General features: G+C 43.0%; 1 protein-coding gene across 4 annotated transcripts in view; it reads left to right on the top strand.

The window, feature by feature from the left end:
- The window catches only part of CCR4 (C-C motif chemokine receptor 4), a 21,903-nt gene continuing 13,518 nt past the window's right edge, over positions 1-8,385 (top strand). For all 4 annotated transcript variants that reach the window (XR_005791890.1, XM_040479663.1, XM_040479662.1 and 1 more), the window contains exon 1: positions 1-285. The gene's annotated coding sequence lies outside the window, so the exon portion shown is untranslated. The remainder of the gene's footprint in view (positions 286-8,385) is intronic.

The following is an 8,385-nucleotide window of genomic DNA, read 5'->3' as shown; positions in this document are numbered from 1 at the left end:
CCCGTTAACCGCCCACTGCCGCCATGTTCTCTTTCGGGCTCGTTGGGTTACTGACGGGCAACTGGGCTGGGGAGCGGCGGGTGACGAGTCCCCGGGATTCGGGGAGGGGCAGGCCCCGGGCCCTGGGCAGCGGCTCTCACCGGCCTTGGAGCGCTGGAAGGCGGGAGAACAGCCCTGCTGGGGGCCCGCCGCTGAGCCACCCGGCCTCCTCTCTCCCCGGGCCCCCCAGTCCGCCTCAGGACCTAGACATCCCCTGACCCGTGATCCTGAGCCGTCCCCCGACCGGTGAGTGTCTGACGGTAGCTGGGGGCGGGCCGAGGGGTGGGGACGAGGCTGTTGGGGCCCAGGTTTCACGTGGCGCCGGGGGTTTATGGACGGGGCTGGGAGGACTAAGATCATTAATCAGCCATCGATCCCCTTTGCAGTGGTTGGATTTGCCCTTCGATGAATACTTTGGTCTTTTTTTTTTTTTTCCTTAAAAAAATGTTTTTTAAATGTTTATTTTTGAGAGAGAGCGAGCTGGCGGGGGGCCGGGAGGAAGGGTTGTGCAGAGAGAGATGGAGACAGAATCCAAAGCAGGCTCTGTGCTCACAGCGCAAAGCTCCACGTGGGGCTCGAACCCCGCAACCCTGAGATCACGACCTGAGCCCAAGTCGGTGGCTCAGCCGACGGAGCCACCCTGGCGCCCCACGTTGGCCTCTTCTTGACTAAACACTGACGCGTTTGTTCATAATTAGAAAATAATGCCTATTTAGTTCTTCAGAGTGTGAGAAAAACTGTGTTGGCCGATGTATGGCCCCCTGGGTGCGAAGAGACGATTGGCTGGGGTCTCAGGAAGCAGCATTCTTGGAGGAAAAGGCCGACCGACCTTGGAGGCAGAAGAACACCGTCAGGAGCTCAAAGGACAGCAAGGAGCCGGGAGTTGACCACCAACTAGAGCCCTAAGCGGGGCTGACTCCTCTTGGCCAGAGCCCGTGTGAGCAAGAGAGAGTTCAGAGCTCCGGCCCTGGGCGTCCACCTCCCGTCACTTAGCAGCTTCGTGATGTTGCCGCGGCTGCCGTTATGCTTGTATCTCGGTGTCTCTGCCAACGTCCGGGAGACGGTGAGACAACCCACCTCACGGAGCCATTGCGAGCATCGGAGCAGGCAGCAGATGTGCGCCCAGTAGGGCGTTTGCCGCCAAGCAAGCATTCGGTAGTTCATCCGCCAGAATTCTGGTTTTGTCCGTGGTCTTCCATCTCCGGGCTGGATTAGGACTTTCCATTTCCGAAAAGGATACTGATGGCCAGTGATAACTTCAGCCTCTCGGTCGCCGTGGGTACCTGCCGCCGCATGAAGCTCTTTACCGTCTCCCGACGATGTCTGGCCTCCCTCCACTCCTTGCCTCTGGCCTCACCGTTGTCTTTTCCTTGCGAAAGTCTTTATTTATGCACTCTTCATCGGGCACATATAGCCAGCAGACAGCAGCTGGTCTCAGAAGCCTTTGTTCCTTCCAACAAACAGCTCCTCTTGTAGAACAAGATTCTATCTGCCTCTGTTTCGAATACCGTATTATTTCACCGTCTCTTTATCGCCCCCACTAACGTCTGAGCTCTCATCCCGAGATGATAGTCCTCTTTAAATCCCATTGCCCAGCACACTGCCAATCACATAGAAGATGCTCAGTATAAGGTGTTGAATCAGTGAACGAAAATGAAGTCTTTAGGTAGGAGAACTGGTCACCCTTGGATTTCTGGGAAGAGATTTATATTTGAAAGCATAGGCACGTTTTAAATTAGCAAATTGCCCTGTAGCAATATCACGACTTCTTTGTGGCTCTGTGATATTCCATCAAGTCGCTAGCGTTTAATTATATAGTGTGATCACCAAGTACAGCTTTATGGTGTGCTTTGTTTCATTACGTACGTGAACGTTTTCATTTACTACCACATAATCTTCAGAAACATAATTTTGTAAAAGATTTTTTAGTTTTGACTAATCTTTGCACTCAACACAGGGCTCGAACTTATAACCCCAAAGACGGAGATGTGTGCTCTACCACTGAACCAGCCGGGTGCCCCGGAAACATAATTTTAATCACTGAATACAGTTGTTTCTCAGTTTAAGTGTTTCACTACTGTTAGAATTTCACTGTTCTAGCATTCCACGTCAAACTACAGTGAGCATGTAAACACATAAAATTGTTTCTCTTTGGATTCTTTTCTAAGAAAAGATACCTGGAAATGGGATTACTGGATCATTTTAGGACAGTTGATACATAGCATTAGCATGATTTTATTATCATTTAAAATATAGTGAATATGGTAAGCTAAAATGATAGACCACCACTTTTTACTTTGTCCACTGGATATAATATTGAAATTATTCTATCGTGATTTATTACTAATCATTTATTACTAATTGCATTTCCTTTTCTGTGAGTTATCTTTTTTTTCACTTTGCCCAATATTGAAGTCTTAGTGTTTTCCTAATACCTTTATATATAAACCATTTATATGGTAAAGATGTGCACTCAACATACAAGTTTGAGGTTCTGTACGTATGATGCTATTCTATGTGCTCGATGTATGGTATTTAACAATCAGGCAAAAATTTTTGTGCTCATTTAGCTTCTATTCAAGAGTGTGAGACAGGATGCCTGGGTGGCTCAGTCGGTTAAGCGCCTGATTCTTGATTTCAGCTCAGGTCATGATCTCATGGTCCATAAGTTCGAACCCCATGGGGCTCCATGCTGACAGTGTGAAGCCTGCTTGGGATTCTCTTTCTCTCTTTGCCCCCCACCCTGCTTGTGCACACATGCACTCTCTCTCTCTAAATTAATAAATAAAAACTTAAAAAAAAAACCAACTATGAGACGTGGGCGCCTGGGTGACTCAGTCTGACTCGTCTGACTTTGGCTCAGGTCACAGTCTCTCAGTTCGTGGGTTCAAGCTCTCTGCTGTCAGAGCCTGGAGCCTGCTTGGGATTCTGTGTCTCCCTTTCTCTGTGTCTCTCCCCCATTCACACTATCTCTCTCTCAAAAATAAATAAACATAAAAGTTTTTTTTAAAAGTATGAAATGCAAAATAAGTAGGAAAATAGAATATTTAGTATTTGAAATATTAAGAAATGTCAAGGAGAAAAAATCAGAGCAGAGATTGATAGAATCTTATATAAGAGGGGGTTGAAATGTAACAATGGAAGGTCTCATCGGGAAAGTAATTTTTTGATAAAAACTTGAAGGGAATGAACATTTTATTATACAAATATGAAAGAAGAATATTTGAAGCAGGAAACACCAAATGCAAAAGACCTGAGATAGGAACATGCTTGGCATCTTTGAGGCGAAGGCTAGTTTGGAGAGAGAAAGGGGGAGATAGTAGGAAATGAGGCTGGAATATTAAGGGTAGATCGTGTTGTGTCTTAAAGTCATAATAAGGGTGCTGACTTTTGTATATATTTAAGTTGCATTTATTAAAAAAATTTTTTTTAGCATTTATTCATTTTGAGAGACAGAACAGAGCGTGAAAAGGGAGGGGCAAAGAGAGAGGGAGACACAGGGTCCAAAGCAGGCTCCAGGCTCTGAGCTGTCAGCACAGAGCCCGATGTGGGGCTTGAACTCACTGACGGCCAGATCATGACCTGAGCCAAAGTCGGACGGACACTCAACCGACTGAGCCACCCAGGGCGCCCCTATATTTAAGTTTCATTTAGATACAATTCACATACTATAAAATTCACCTTTTTAAAGTGTACAGTTCTGTGGTTTCTTGAATATTCGGAGTTGTGTAACCCATCATCACAATTCTAGAACATTCTCATCACCCCCAAAAGAAACCCCATATCCATTAGCGGTTGCTCACCATTCTCATTCTTTTCTGCCTCAAGCCTATATACAACCATTAATCTTTCTGCCTTTATAGGTTTTGTCGTAGACATCTCCTATAAATGGAATGTCTGGTCTTTTGTGACTGGCTTTTTTCTCTTACCATAATGTGTTAAAAGCTCATCCATGACATAATTTGTACTAGTATTTTATTCCTATTAGCTGAATAATATTCCATTGTGTAGATATACTACATTTTAATCTAGTCATCATTTCATGGACTTTTAGATTGTTTACACCTTTTTGGCTATGATGAATGATCTTCCTTCCTCCCTCCCTCCCTCCCTTCCTGGCTTCCCTCCTTCCCTGGCTCCACACCCAGTGTGGGGCTTGAACTCAAAACCCTGAGATCAAGTGTCAGATGCTCTACCGACTGAGTCAGCCAGGCGCCCATGAATAATGCTTCTATGAACTTTCACGTACACATTTTTGTGTGGATATGATTTTCTTTTTCTTGGCTGTATACCTAGGAGTGGAATTGCTGGATTGTATGGTAACTCTTTTTGTTTGGGGAGTTGCCAAACTGTTTTCCAAAGTGGCTGCACCATTGTACCTTCCCACTAGCAATATATTGAAGGTTCCAATTTCTTCACATCTTTGCCAACACTTCTTACTATTTGTCTTTTTGTTTATAACTAACCCAGTGGATGTGAAGTTGTAAATCATTGCAGTTTTGATTTACATTCTCTAATGGCTAATGATGTTGAACATCTTTTCATGTGCTTATTAGCTATTTGCATCTCTTATTTGGAGAAATGTGCATTAGCTCCTTTCTTCATTTCAAATTTGGTTACTTGTCTTCTTAGTGAGTCATAAGCATTTCTGTATTCTGGATACAAGTCCCATATCAAATATATGAATTGCAATTTTTTTTCCATTCTGTGGGCTTTCTTTACTTTCATGATGGTTTTTTAAAAAAATTTTTTTTTCAACGTTTATTTATTTTTGGGACAGAGAGAGACAGAGCATGAACGGGGGAGGGGCAGAGAGAGAGAGGGAGACACAGAATCGGAAACAGGCTCCAGGCTCTGAGCCATCAGCCCAGAGCCTGACGCGGGCCTTTGAAGCACAAAAGTTTTAATTTTTATGAAATCCAACTTACCTATTTTTTCTTGCTTGTGCTTTTGTGATATATCTGAGAAGCCTTCGCCTAACCCAAGATTACATGTGATTACTTACAATGTTGTAAATTGTGGCCAGGATTAATTTGAAGATGCCGCACTATACCCTGTATTACCTTTTGACACAATTCATTACCCTAATACTACAGTTTTCAAAGTGTGCAATGTGGAAATCTGGGGGAACCAGAGATGTGTTTAGTATGCTTGGAAGTCCAAAACTATTTTTGTAATAATATAAAAACGTTATTTGTCTTTTTTACTCTGTTGACATTTGCACTAGTGGTATAAAAAAGCATTGGCAGGGAAAACCACTGGCATCGTCATCACATCTGTGATAGTTCACTGTACACATTAAAAAAAATTTTGTTTTAGGGGCGCCTGGGTGGCTTAGTCAGTTAAGCCTCTGACTTCAGCTCAGGTCATGATCTCACAGTTCGTGAGCTCAAGCCCCGAGTTGGGCTCTGCGCTGACAGCGCGGAGCCTGGAACCTACTTCAGATTCTGTGTCTCCCTCTCTCTCTCTGCCCCTCCCCCACTCTCTCTTGCCCTCTCTCTCTCTCAAAACTAGATAACCATTAAACCAAATTTTAAAAAAATTTTTTAGGGACACCTGCATGGCTCAGTCAGTGACACATTCAACTTCAGCTCAGGTCATGGTCTCGCAGTTCATGAGTTCAAGCCCCACATCAGGCTCTCAGCTGTCAGTGCAGAGCCTGCTTTGGATCCTCTGTCCACCACTGCTCCTCTCCCTCGCCCGCCTCGCTCTCTCTGCCTCTCCCCTGCACACGCTCTCTTTCTCTCAAAAATAAACATTAAAAAAAATATTTTTAAATATTTTATTTTTTTTAATTAATTTATTTTTTTAAATTTTTTTTTGACGTTTTATTTATTTTTGAGACAGGGAGAGACAGAGCATGAACAGGGGAGGGTCAGAGAGAGGGAGACACAGAATCTGAAACAGGCTCCAGGCTCTGAGCTGTCAGCACAGAGCCCGATGCGGGGCTCGAACTCACAGACCGCGAGATCATGACCTGAGCCGAAGTCGGCCGCCCAACCGACTGAGCCACCCAGGTGCCCCTAAATATTTTATTTTAAAGTAATCTCTACACCCAGCATGGGACTCGAACTCACAACCCTGACATTGAGTCACATGCTGCACTGACTGAGTCAGCCAGGTGCCCCTCACTGTACACTTTTTAATTTTTTTATTTTTAAATGTTTATTTTGAGAGAGAGAATAAGCGGGGTGGGGGGGCAGAGAGAGGGAGAGAGAGAATCCCAGGCAGACTCCATGCCCAGCACACAGAGCCTAATGCAGGGCTCAATCTCATGACAGTGAGATCATGACCTGAGCCAATATCAAGAGCTGGAAACTTAACTGACTGAGCCATCCAGGCACCCCCTCAATGTACACTTTTTGGATAGAGAATAGTTAAAATTATTTAACTTAGTAGTATTACAAAAATACTGGATTCCTTGAAAGAATCTTAGATATTGGCCCAACCCAATATCAATATTTTATTTAGTTTTCATATATGACTTTCAGTTTATTTTTTTTTAATGTTTATTTATTTATTTTGAGAGAGAGAAAGAGAGATCACAAGGGGGAAGGGACAGAGAGAGAATCCCGAGCAGGCTCTATGCTCAGCACTCAGCGCAGAGCCCAACCAACGTGGGGCTTAATCTCACAACTGTGAGATGATGACCTGAGCCAAAATCAAGAGTCAGACACTTAACCAGTTGAGCTACCCAGGTGCCCTTCAGTTTACTTATTTTTTTAGTTTTGTTTTCTAAATGTTTATTTTTGAAAGAGAGAGCGTGAGCAGGGGAGAGGCAGAGAGGCGGGGGTGGTGGTGGGGGACAGAGGATCCCATACAGGCTCTGCACTGGCAGCAGAGAGCATGATGTGGGGTTTGAACTCGGGAACCATGAGGTCATGACCTGAGCCAAAGTCTGGTGCTCAACTGACTGAGCCACCCAAGTGCCCCCAATTTATTTTAGATGAGTATACTATATCTGGTTTTAACTTTTTAATTCTGAACTCAGTGATGACAAGGCTATATATGCATATAATCAATTAGGCTGTGGCCCTTAAAGTAACTGCCAAAATGAAGCATTACATTTTAGCTTGGGGGCAATAATGGTTATAAAGATCTGCCATATGATGTGACAACTGGGGTAATACCTTTATCATAAAACTAATTATGTGAATTTTTCTAGGTTTTAGCTTACAGTAAGATTTTCTCCCCAAATATTCCAAGCTCTGTCATAATAAACCATCACTGCTAAACCATAAGCTGTGTGGGCGTGATATTGTTGGTGATTATCTTGAGCACTCTCATATGTAAGAATTTTGAAACTTAACTCTCAATTTCCTGAGAAGGAATATATTTTCATATGTGAATTTCCCACATATCTAAGAATGGTAATATCCTTTGGATCGTCCAAACTCATTTTGAACTTCTGACTCTAAATGTTAGGTAGAAAATAAGATTGAACTGAAAACTGGTTACATTACTTCGTAGCGCATGACCCATAAGAGGCCCTAGTATGCAGATGAAGATGTGACAGTTTGGAGCGACAGTCATCTCTAGAGGCAATAGAAGCATCAAACAGAAACTCTTAGAGGAAAGAAGCATTTTAAAACAAGCATATTAGATAGGCGAGTTTTAATAGTATAACTCTAATATGGTTATTCCTTTACTTGCAAAATTAGTTGTTGAGCAGATTTTGCTCATGAACAAATGATGTTATACTCAAAGTGGAAAATCCATTTCTTTGTTTCATGATTCTAAAATCAGTTTTGTATGTTAAAATATGTTTAATGTAGCTTGACTGACATTGATAAACTTGACTGTTTAATGTAGCTTGAGCAACCAGTTCTACTTCTCGATTATATGCAGGAGTGATTCCTTTCCAGCACTCAGTTATTGATTACAGAACCTTTTCATTTTCTCCTTAAATAAACCAAGATCCTCAAATACATCTTAGAACTGCTAATGGTGGCACTGCTAGGAATTTACCCAAGGGATACAGGAGTGCTGATGCATAGGGGCACTTGTACCCCAATGTTTATAGCAGCACTTTCAACAAACGCCAAATTATGGAAAGAGCCTAAATGTCCATCCACTGATGAATCGATAAAGAAATTGTGGTTTATATACACAATGGAATACTACGTGGCAATGAGAAAGAATGAACTATGGCCTTTTGTAGCAACGTGGATGGAACTGGAGAGTGTGATGCTAAGTGAAATAAGCCATACGGAAAAAGACAGATACCATGTTTTCACTCTTCTGTGGATCCTGAGAAACTTAACAGAAGACCATGGGGGAGGGGAAAGAAAAGGAAAAAAAAAAAAAGAGAGGGAGAGAGCCAAAGCATAAGAGACTCTTAAAAAC

Source organism: Herpailurus yagouaroundi, unplaced genomic scaffold, assembly GCF_014898765.1.
Source record: "Herpailurus yagouaroundi ecotype Mexico unplaced genomic scaffold, PumYag 159, whole genome shotgun sequence".
In the NCBI taxonomy this organism is placed as follows: domain Eukaryota; kingdom Metazoa; phylum Chordata; class Mammalia; order Carnivora; family Felidae; genus Herpailurus; species Herpailurus yagouaroundi.
The sequence above is the reverse complement of the archived record's forward strand: the minus strand, read 5'-3'. Positions and strand labels throughout refer to the sequence as shown.